This window comes from Macaca nemestrina, chromosome 15 (assembly GCF_043159975.1).
Source record: "Macaca nemestrina isolate mMacNem1 chromosome 15, mMacNem.hap1, whole genome shotgun sequence".
NCBI classification, from domain to species: domain Eukaryota; kingdom Metazoa; phylum Chordata; class Mammalia; order Primates; family Cercopithecidae; genus Macaca; species Macaca nemestrina.
Window position 1 is genome coordinate 107,120,743 of NC_092139.1, and position 11,020 is coordinate 107,131,762.

An 11,020-nucleotide genomic window follows, 5' to 3' on the forward strand; every position below is an offset into this window, starting at 1 on the left:
TGGGCTCGGGAATGGGAGATTTGGGAAGTGCAGGCAGTGGGACGGACAAGCCTTGGTGGTGGGTGGAGAGGGGCCCAGAGGGGGAGCATTGAGAACGCCGAAGTTGTCACAGTGTCAGTCCCTTGGTGCCAGGCTTGAGTCACAGGTTACCAGTGCAGGTTGTTGGGACAGCCGTTTGATTTTTACCTTGTTTGTCACAGAGGGTCTCAGGCCAGAAAACCAGGCCTGGTGTGACCCAAAGCCCACGCCCACTGCCCTCCTTGCTGCCCAGCCCAGATCGTTCCCAGCAGGTCTGCACCTCTCTGTCCCTCACTCCAGCTGGTACCGGGCCACCTGAGCATGCAAGCGTGCCCGCCACCTGCTGCCCTGTACACATGGATGGGTACCGGGGGAGCAGCATCCACTCCTGCTGCCTAGGACTCTTGGACGAGACCTTTACCTGCCACCTGGTGCGTGAGGGCCTCTGCCAGCCAACAACCCCTCCACTGGCACCCAGGGTACAACGCCTGGGACAAAGTCCCCAATGCTAGAGAAGGCCCCAGAGAATGCGCAAGGGTGGGGCGCGCCCTTCCCTTCATTTCCCCCCACCCCCCATTCGCTCAGCCCGCCAGCCTGGAGATGGAGCTGAGACTCTGTACTGAAGTGGCCCTTTGTACGTTGTCCCCAGAGGATGAGGAGTCTGGGCGGGAGGGGCTGGCACTGCCGGGGCTGCAGGGCAGGGCAGCGCTGATCTCAGCAGGGCAGGGGCTTTCTCTGGGGCCATTGGGCAGGGGAGGAGCGCCTGTCAGGCGTGGGAACTCGCAGGCTGGGCCTGCACCCCCAAACCAGAGAATACTTGTCCCTCCAAGTCTGTTGGCTGCTTCTCATCCGGGCTCCTGTGTCTTTGGACTGTTCGATCATCATCCAGCATCTGTGCAGTGCCTGCTCGTGGGCAGGCTCTGTCCTGCGGGGTGGGGAACAGTGGTGACCGAGGCCTGTGGTGACCCTGCTCTCCTGTGGCCACGCCAGCAGGATGAGGGTGGGGGAGACATAAACAACAAAGCGGGATCACCTCCACAGCGATGAGTGCTGGGGGGCGGTCTGGAGAGAGGGCTTGCGGGCAGGGGTAGCACTTCAGCCGGCTGCTCGGGGCGCCTGTCTGACGCATGGCATCAGAGCATGCAGGGACCTGAGGAAGGGAGTTCCAGGTGGAGAGGGATCAGCCTGTGCGAGGGCCCTGGAATGGGGCCACACCTGAAGAGTATAGGAGACAGGAAGGTGGGGAGCGTGGCTGGGGCCTGGGGGACAAGGGAGGCAAGGTCAGCAGAGACGCAGGCATCAGATGGCCAGGGTCCATGGAGCACAGAGGAGTTGGGGTTTTAATTCTGAGCGTGACGGGGCCACGGGAAGGCTTGAGCAGGGAGATGTGGCCTGATGGAGAATTTGCGGTGAGGGGCTGCTGCAGAGACAGGAGGGAAGCTAGTGAGAACCTCGGGGCGGCAGGGAGGCAGAGAGAGGTCCATCCTGGGAGCATTTAGGAGAACAGGGCCTGCAGGCCTGGCTGCATCTCTGCCAGGTGAGGCCGCACCCAGCTCAGAGGACTGGCCTGTGTCAAGACTGTTCGGATGTTATCCGTTCTGATCTCCTCCGGGTTGGGATGGCCTCACATTGCTGATAGGGGCACTGAGGCCCAGGGTATTCAGTGACCTGCCCAAGATCACGGAGGAGGGTTTGGAAGGGGCAGGATTTGAATCCAGCCCCTTTTGAGGCTAAACTCCAGAGAGCTATGGCCCTAAAACAGCCCCCACCCCACGCTGACTCCTGAGAGATTGGCCGCAGAGGGGACTAGCTCAGGGTCCAGGAGAGCCCTCTCACAGAGGCAGAAACACTCAGCCCGGCCCCTCCTGCCCGGCTTTTCCTGGGCCTCCTTTGTTATCTGGCCATGGCCACCCCCGCTCAGACCAAAGGCTCTGGCTGCCCCTCTGCCTGGGAGGCACCACATCTCTGGGAGTCCTGGGGGTGGGAGTGGGGGCATTCTGACCTTGGAAGCCAGGGCAGGGCAGAGCTGGCCTCTCTCCCTTCTCTTGTCCAGATGGACTGGGGCAGTTTATTCGGGCCTGTAAGGAAGGCTGAGTGGGCTGGGAGGTGGGTAGGGAGCTGAAAGCCCGAAATACGGGGATCTCGAGGATTTATCTTACGGGCCTCAGTGGGTCCTGTAAGCATGGGAACTTTAAATCTTTGTGGAGGGGCTGGCAATACGGGCCTGTTGATGAATTAGAAGAAGCTGTGTTCCTTCCTTCCTCTAACCCAAAGCTTTGTTAATAATTAATTATCTGCCCAATTAATAATTACAGGCTTGAGCAGCCCCTTCCCATGCCCTCGCCCCACTCCAACCTCGTCTCTGTTCTTCCTTCCTTTGCCTTCCCAGCCCCCACTCCTACCCCTGCCCTTCCGGCCATCAGTCCCTGCCGGCCTTCCTCTGCAGAGAGGCCCCTGTGCCCTTCGGAGTCCCCCTGTCCCTGACACTACGCAGGGCATCGGTTCTGTTCTTCCCATGAGGGCCTTTCGGCAGCCCTCCAGGGCAGGCGCCACACAATCTGACAAATGAGGCACGGGGCAGAGGGGCAGAGGGGCGAGGGGCAGAGTCACACAGTACTCATTCACTCATTCTTTCACTGGATGCTATTGCGCTGTTCTCTGCGCGTCAGCCACCACTGTGAGCAAGACAAGCAAACAGGAAATTCCTCTTCAGGCTTAGGGGACAGCATGGGGGAACTCCTGAGCAGGCTGGGCTGAGGGCAGCCCCCCAGGGAAGGCAAGGGCTAGGAAGAGGGAGGAGTCCCCGGAGGGCGAGCTATTGGAGGGTGGGGCTTTGTGTGTAAAGCTCCCCAGCAGCAGGAATGCTCAAAGCTCTGGGCTCAGCCTCCTTCCAGGGTAGGGTGTGATTTCTGTCTTCACCCTCAAGAGGGGTGTTCTCCACACTGGGGAATGAATGCCTTGCTAAGGGCAGACCCTTGGGCTTGGAGCCAGCAGTACAATAGCTGTCTGGCTGTCTCCTCTGGGCAGAATCGAGCCTCTGCCCCCACTCCCAGAGAGACCCAACTCCCTCCAAAAGGCTGTGGACTCCTGGGCCCCCTTGCAGGGGAGGCAGCCTGGGTTCAGGCTCCCTGGCCCCTGCCCTGTCCCTGCCCGGTACTTTGTCAGAGACTCGGGGTCCTGCATGCTGAGAGTTTATTTCTGAGCTCTTCCAGGCATAGGGTGTTCCTTGGTTCCCTATCCTTGTCCCACTGAGAATATCCAGCAGCCCCTCTGGGAGTCGGGGCACAGTTCCCGGGGACCCTCCCACCCAGAGAGGGAGCAAGGCGAGGCTCACAAGAATGGACCTACATTTTACTGAACACTTGGTCCTAACAGGCTCTACACCTGTAAAACCACAATGCCCCTACCTCCTCGAGCACCTGGCACCTAGGAGTGGCTCTGGGAGGGTGGCGCTGCCTCTCACTGCTGCCTGGTTACCTGTTTTACAAAGGAGGAGACTGAGGCTGGAGAGGTGAGGTGACCTAGCTGGAAAGAGGTGGAGCCACAAAACCAGCCCAGATGGAGGGCGGGGCAGGCATCTGGCGGGACAAGGTCAGTTCCTCCTGCAGTCACCTAACTGACACCTGGGCTCAGCTTCTAGGGAGGAAACTGCTGCCGCAGAGCTAAGGGTGAGTTGGGAGGCAGGCAGAGTTGGGAGCAGGTGGCCGCAGAGGGGACTAGACACTGTGCCTCAAGGCAGGTACCTGCCGGTAAGGGGAAGGAGGTGGCAATGCCTGGGAGGGCCCCAGGCAGGGGTCAGGCAGCTGCGATGTGGGCTGGAGTCTTGGGGAGTGTGGGCCACAAGGGAGGGTCTGATGCATGTCACTCATAGGGAGTGCCAGGGCTTGTCACTTTGACTCACTGAACTTCGGTTTTCTCCTCTGTGAAATAGCAGTGGGAGGCAGATGTCCACGTGAGGTTAGAGAACAGCTAAGGTACTGAGCACAGCCTGGTCAGAGGGCGGCTCTGGGGAAGGCCTCAGATGTGCTGTCCTTTCATTCCCCCTCTTAGTCCTGTGTGTGCTGCTATCACAGAATACTTGAGACTGGGTAGTTTGTAAACAGCAGAACTTTCTCACGAATCTGGAGGCTGGGAAGTCCAGGGTCGAGGAGCTGCCATATGGCGAGGGCCTTCATGCTGCGTCATCCCATGGCAGAAGGGCAGAAGTATCCACACATGGAGAGGGGCAGGGCTGACCCCATGCAGTTGTCAGGAAAATGATAAGTAACCCACTTTGAGCCCATGCTGTTATCAGGAACGATAACTAACCCACTCCTACAGTAACAGCACAAGTCCCTCCATGAGGGTGGAGCCCTCATGGCCTAATCACCTCTTAAAGTCCACACCTGTCAACACCGCTGCACTGGGGATTAAATTTCGTACACGTGAACGTTGGGGGACACATTTTTCAGACCATAGCACCCCCTACATGATTACAGGCTGGCAAGGGGAAGCTGTGGACACAGGGGCTTGGGGATCCCTGGGTCTGTGGTCAGTCCAGGCTAGCTGGAGGTCAGAATCAGGCAGACAGCAGCAAACAAACTCCCCAAGGAGGTGGTGCAGGTGGCATGGGACCCCTCCCTTGCTTGTCTCCAAGTTCTGGGTGATCGGGGCTAGAGGAAAATAATGGGGGTAGGGGGATGGAAGTTAAGGGGAGGAGGGTGGATGGACGAGGAGGGCAGCCTGGATGGAGATGGGCTGGCATGGTGTGGGCAGGGGGCAGACGGATGCGGAGTGCCAGCTCCAGGGTAGATCGGGGCAGGGGTCTGCAGTGCGGGTCAGGAGCCAGGGCCTCCGGAGCCTCCTGGAGTCGGGGCCTTACCTTGGAGGTTTCCTGACTTTTTGGACCTTGAGCCTCCTTTAAGCTGCAGGTGACCCCGACATGGCGCACTGTCCAGGGTGACCCGTTCCTGTTGGAGTTGGGTAGTGGTGGGAAGGGCTGCCCTGGGTCCCTTTGGCCTTTCAAGGAGCTCTGGCCTCTGGGAAACGTAATTCCAGCCTGGCCTTGCAGTGTGCCACGGGGATGCTCACATGGTTTTAGGCTGGTGAGAGGGGCTCAGGAGGTTGGCAGGATGGGCAGATGCAGCTTTCCTGGGCAGCGGATCGGATCATCTGCCAGAGCTGGAGAGCCCTGTGACCTGAAAATGGCAGGCCCATGGGGTCCTGATGGCAGCTGGGGTGAGAGGGGCCCTTGCCTGGGGCAAGGCTGAAGGCAGCAGCCTGGACTTTGCCCCTGAAACTCTGAGAAGCCCTGAGGCCTCAGATGGGTGTGGACCTTGCTGCTGTCACTTGCGAGCTGTGAGTTTGAGGCCCTGTGTGCCTGTGGAGGTGGAATGAAGCGAGGCCAGTAGCGCTACAGTCTTCACATCGCCCCCAACCCTCTCAGCACCGAGCACCTTCCCTGCACACTGGCCCAGCCCCCACGGGCTCCCACGGCCTCCTGGCTCTGCACATAGCAGGTCCGTGGTCATGTGTGGCCCTGCAGAGGGGGCTCTCCTCATGAGGGTGGTCCTCTGCCTGAGAGATAAAGAGCCCTATCCCCGAAATGCTGCCAGCAGTACTCATTCCTTTGGCTAATCCCAAACATTCACTGAATGTTTGCTCTGGGCTCTTCGGGCAGGAGCTACTGCCCACTTCTGGCCTGGCCTGTTCCCCCAGGCCAAGTTTACGCCTCTCCATTCCAGGCTCTGTGTGTAAGAGGCAGTCAGAGCCCTCGGGCCCTCTGAAATGTGCACATGCACCACTAGCCCCGGGTGGGACATCTGCCCTCTGCTCCCTGATGTCCACAAGGTCCCTCTCTGCCTGGACTAGGGGCTGAAGATCCAAGACAGAAAAGCCCCAGCCCAGCGCCCCTGCCTCTCTGGAGTCAGAGAGACCTGGGTTCTGCTTGTGCTGCAGCCCCTACCAATCACCCCCTCCTCAGGGCCTCCGTCTCCTTGCCGGTGGAGTGAGGGATGAATTCACAGCAGGGCTTGCCAAGCTTTTTTTTTTTTAACTATAGAAGTTTTCCTTCAAACAGAATCTTGCAAGGAACTCAGTGTCTGAAATTGAAAAGCTGGGAGCATCTTCTTGATTGTGTTTTTTGGGGCGGGTCCCTGGGCTTTGTTTTTTCTCCCCCTTCACTCCACGTCTCTCTCTGGTCCCAGGGAACCTGGAGGGGAGTTCCAGGGACCTGGCTGGGAAGCAACTGTCCTCAGTGCCCACAGGACCAGTTCATGGGATGTGTCTGTATATCTGTATATCGGGCCCTGAGGCCCGCCTTTAGCCCATCTCCCCTCCTGAGGTCTCCTTCTGCCAGTCACCTGCTTAGTGCCCCTGCACCCTGGTGTCAGGCAGCCCCCCAGAGCTGCATCCCTCCCTCCTGTAGTTACCCAATGCTCTATGAGCCCTTGTCAGCCGGGACCTCAGCATCGGCTCACCACTGCCCTGCCCCCAGCACTCCCCTTCATCACGGGCATCAGGTTGGGCGCCTCTGGGATGCTCCTTTGCTGCAGCTCTGTGGCTGTCCCCGTGAGGGTCCTCCCTCAGTGTAGCCCCATCGCTCCAGTGGTGCTGGCGCGGTGAACCCGATTGGCTCCCTGCCTCCTGCCTCCCTGTTCAGTCTAAACGGCACAGTCTAGTGTAGGAGCCACTAGAGCATGCAGCTATTCAAATTCAAATTAAATTAAATTAAGCCGGGTATGGTGGTACGAGACTAGTCCCAACTACTCGCGAGGCTGAGATGGGAGGATTGCTTGAGTCCAGGAGTTCACATCCAGCCTGAGTAGCATACGTCTCGTCTCTAAAAAACAAAAACAGAAACATTATGGAAGGAGCCTCTGGGGACGAGGAGCTGTTGTCCTGAGTGGACCAGTGACCAGTGCAGGAGGGGTGGAGTCCTAGCAGGGGTAGAGCCCAGCTTTGGGAACCAGCTTTCGCAGGCACTTGCCGGCTCCTCCGTGGGAAAGTCCTCAGGCAGCCTGTAGGGAGCTGGGATCAGCTGATGGGGATGGGTTTGGAGGGGAGAGAGTGGTGCACAGGGACTGGAGGTGGGGGAGGGGTGGGGTTGCCATGGAAAGGGCTCGTGGGATGGGTCTTGGGCTGAGCCTTTGGCAAGGCCTCCACCCTGGAGCTGAGCCAGCAGAGAGGGGCTGACTCCGTGAGGCCCAGACTTTTGTGGGTATTCTGGTGGCGTGGGCACCCTGTCTTCCCTGAACCCTGCCTGCCTAATCTAAGAACTGCTTCCTTTGTAGCTCTGTCTCTCCTCTCTTGGCCTAGTTTCTTCATCCGTGGGTGGGCACAGCAGAAGCTGTCTGACCTGGCCCATGGTAAACGGGATTTGCCAGGATTTGACTCTGGCCATCCAGGGAAGATGGAGTTTTTGACCAGGCCTGGCCCCTGAAGCAGACTTCTTCCCTCTGAGCGTGCTAGGGAAGCAGAATTTCCCGGGGCTAGGTGTCATGGTCCACTAGGCCCTCCCTCATCCAGGCCACTTGTGTTGAGCCTGGAGCAGAACCCCCACATCTGTAGTCCTCCTGTCAGCTTGGGGAGTCTCAGTTTCCATCTGTTTCATTCCCATCAGCTGTGTGTGGCTGAGCAAGTCACCTAACCTCAAGGCCTCCATGTCCTCATCTGCAAAATGGAGACACACATAGCTGCATCCCCAGTGTCCACTGGTAGCTGGAATGATATGTTGACTACAGAGTGACCACTTTGTGTAGGCTTCCCTGTGGGTGGGTGTCAGTCAAAGGAGTGAGTCAGATGATGAGAGGGGAGGAGAGCAGAGCAGCAGTTGTCTCTCCAGTCTTGCCGGGACTCCAGGATTGGCCATGTTCTGCAGCCACCGCCTCTATCTGTCTCCCCATGTGGGATCCTGAAACCTCAAGCTGCATTTAGTCTCAGAGTCCAGGGGAGGTGCTCACTGTCTTCTGACCCCTCAGATGCCGACTCCCTCTGCCTTACCCCGGGGAAGGAACCAGTAGCAGAAGCTCCAGGGAAACTGATGAAGGTCAACAGAAGGAGGAATTTCTAGCAGCCCAAAGGGATTGGAATGGGTGGCCCGTGGGAGTGGACATGCAGAGGCACTGGCCTGGGGTGAAGGCTTGGACCAAATTCTTACTCACAGGCCCTCTGGAGCCAGGAGAGGAGTCTGCAGGCCTCGGCTGGGCCACATTCCCCAGATTCTGGCCTTAGGTCCTGAATGCCTGGTGAGTTACTGAGAAAGGCCCCGCAGGCTGAGGGTGCCAGTCAGGATTAAGCAGCCCCCTAATTGGCCCACCTCCCTTTGTACCTTAACAAAGGTGTCTTTGTTACCTTTCTTAAAGGTAATAAAGCCGGTCAGGAGCAAAGCCTGGCACGTTCAGGGGGTCATCTGCATTTGGTCATCCAGCAGGAAACCCAAATGGAAGGAAAGAAAAAAAAATGCATTTATAGAACCTCTGCCAATGGCCAGGTTCCATGCAGAATGCTTTGACACCATGGCTCAGCCAGGTCTCCCACAGGACTGCAAAACAGAGGGTGATATCTTCCTTTTACGTTGGAGAAGACTGAGGACCAGAGAGGCTAAATAACTTGCCAAAGGGCACACAGCAAGTAAGTCATGGCACTGGGATTCAAACCAAATCCTCCAGACTTACAGTAACAGAGGAGCCGGTGTGTCCTGAGCATCGGTTGTGTGCTTAGGTGTGGTCCCTAGGTTTTTGTGGGGATTAACTCAACTCTCACAACAACCCTGTGAGATAGAAATGGTTATACCTGCATATCATGGAGGGGGAAACTGAGGCAGGGGGAGGCAGAGTGACTTGCCAAGGTCACAAGCAGTGTTTGGATCTGGCCACTGCGGTCACTGGCCTAACCTGTGCCCCAGGAGCTGCTGTATATGGCAGGGATTGCCGCAAAGATGTGCCTCCTACCTTCCTTTTGGAGGTGGCAGAGCCCTCAGGTCGCATGGGGCAGGACCAGGCCAGGTGGAAGCTGGGCACAGGGAGGCGGGCTTCCGCGCGAAGCCCTTTCATGCAGATGAACCAACTCCTGGAGAGGTAGTGTGGGTCCACCCTGAGGTGTACCAGGGCTGGGGGCCATAATGGGCCACTTCCTGCCCAGAATTGGAGACTGGAGGTTGTGCCTGGCAGCCTCCAAAATGCCCCTCATGGACATTCCAGGGATGCCCTGAGTGCCCACTGGGTGTTGGGCCTGCCCACTGCTGGACACGTGACAGCTGGCCCCTTCTCCCAGTTGGAGGAATTGAGTGCCCAGTGACTGTCCCCCAGCTGAAGACACCAGAGATCAGGTGTTGAGGGGAAGGCAGAGAAGGGGCCAGAGGGTGGTGGACAGGGGAAGTGGCTGTTAAGACATAAGCCGTCTGAACCACGGAGGAGGGTGGCAGGGGCAGGGTGAGGCCAGCCAAGGGCACCCTGGGGGCTGAGCTAGGACCCTGGCCAGCGCAGGCAAGCTCAGGACCACGGAGAGCTCCACAGGAGCTGCCCATCACCAAGTGACAGCTGTCAGTGTGAGTCTGCGCCTGGGAGGCTGCTACCTGCCTGACCAGCTCCCACCGTCACAGCCAGGGGCCTCCGGGGAGCACCTCCCTTCTCCCTGGCCAGAAGCCCCTGGCTGGGCTCCACCTGAGTCCTATGAAGTCATGGCTGGGTCATGGAGTTTGGGCTCATCAGCTTCCCTCCCTCACAGCCCGTCAGGCTTCCAAGCAGAGCCAGAGAAAAATGGCACAAGAAGTGGAAGAGGGAGGGAAGGAAGGAAATCTGTCCAGCTCAGACTCTCCAGGCTATGGCCACTGCCTGAGGCGTTCCTGCTGCCATCAGGAGGTACAGAAAAGTGGTTAACCTGCACAAGGCCACACAGATAGGAGTGGCAGAGCTGGGATTTGAACTGGGGAGTCCAAGCACATAGAAGTGATGGTGAGGGCATTGTGGAGGCCCAGGGCAGTGCGGGGTGGTCTCATTGAGCACCTGCTGTGTACATTCCCTGCTGCAGGGAGCTTGTGTGCCAGCTGGGAAGACAGACATAGGGGGAAATGAGCCTCGTGTTGACGGGCTGGGGCTGTGGACAGGTCTCTCTGATTCTCACTTGAAATAAGCAGGGCTGAGATAATGATACCCATTTTATAGATGGAGGAGTTGAGGCTGAGAGAGGTCAGGTGATCTGCTCTGTTCATAGTGACTATAGGAACGTCGACGATGCTGAGGAGCAGGGGGGAGGTTGGGAGAGTTCGAGATGGGCTCTGGCTTGGGCAGAGGCAGGTGCTTTGCTTCCAGGGAGGCTGATCTTGGCACAGAGCAGGCATCTAAGAAATACTAGGTGAATTTTAACGAACTGAGTAAGGGCCAGAGTATGGCATCTGCGCTATCAGAGATTAGCCTTGGCAGTGGGAAGGAGCTGGAGAAGGGTTTTGTCCTCAGAGAGCTGCCTGCCTGGGTCACAGAGGGCAATGACCCGGCCCAGGGGAGGCCCCAAGCCCTCACTTGGCTAATCTTATTCTCCAGGCAGGTCCTGACCACAGTGAGCCTCCTGGCTTCCTGAGCTGCTGGAGAACCTCAAGCCATGTACATCCAGGGAAGTGGGCGGGAGCGGAACAGTGGGCTGGACGATGTCCCCCGCACTGCTTTGAGGCCACAGGGGGACCACAGACATAAAGCATCTCCCACCCTGCCCATCTCTCAGGTGAAGCTTCTAGACAACATGCTGCAGAAAGGACCTGAGGTTTAGATCTAGAGATGAAGGTTAGCCCAGGACCTGCTGCTAGCCACTGTTTGACCTTGGCCATGTCCTTCACGCCCAACCTCACTGTTGGTGTCTGCAGGAGAAGTAGTGGTTAGGGCAAGGCCCTGCAGAGACAGATGCTGGCTGCAAGCCCCAGGTCTGCCGGATAGGGCCGGCCTCCTCCACCCCAGTCAAGGGCTGGTCTGTTCTTCCAGTGCCTGGGGCCACCCAGTGTGCTGCCTTGCTCACATCTAGCTCTTCAGCAGAT

General features: G+C 58.2%; 1 protein-coding gene across 6 annotated transcripts in view; it reads left to right on the forward strand.

Annotated features, from left to right (window-relative positions):
- Positions 1-11,020, forward strand: part of LOC105464418 (beta-1,4-mannosyl-glycoprotein 4-beta-N-acetylglucosaminyltransferase) — a 44,593-nt gene that overhangs the window by 22,020 nt on the left and 11,553 nt on the right. The window contains exon 1 of one of the 6 annotated variants that reach the window (XM_011712310.3): positions 27-3,686. The exons of 4 other annotated variants lie outside the window; for them this stretch is intronic. The gene's annotated coding sequence lies outside the window, so the exon portion shown is untranslated. Of the gene's footprint in view, positions 1-26; positions 3,687-7,438; positions 8,629-11,020 lie in introns of those variants that run through there. One more of the 6 variants, XM_011712309.3, reaches the window with a different exon arrangement.